The following is a 273-nucleotide window of genomic DNA, read 5'->3' as shown; positions in this document are numbered from 1 at the left end:
ATGTCTACCTCTCTGCCCTCATCAATCCTCTTTGTTACTTCTTCAAAAAACTCAATCAAGTTTGTAAGACATGATTTCCCACGCACAAAGCCATGTTGACTATCCTTAATCAGTCCTTGCATTTCCAAATACATGTACATCCTGTCCCTCAGGATTCCCTCCAACAACTTGCTTACCACCGACGTCAGGCTCACTGGTCTATAGTTCCCTGGCAAGTCCTTACCACCCTTCTTAAACAGTAGCACCACGTTAGCCAACCTCCAGTCTTCCGGC

Source organism: Chiloscyllium plagiosum, chromosome 36, assembly GCF_004010195.1.
Source record: "Chiloscyllium plagiosum isolate BGI_BamShark_2017 chromosome 36, ASM401019v2, whole genome shotgun sequence".
In the NCBI taxonomy this organism is placed as follows: domain Eukaryota; kingdom Metazoa; phylum Chordata; class Chondrichthyes; order Orectolobiformes; family Hemiscylliidae; genus Chiloscyllium; species Chiloscyllium plagiosum.
The sequence above is the reverse complement of the archived record's forward strand: the minus strand, read 5'-3'. Positions refer to the sequence as shown.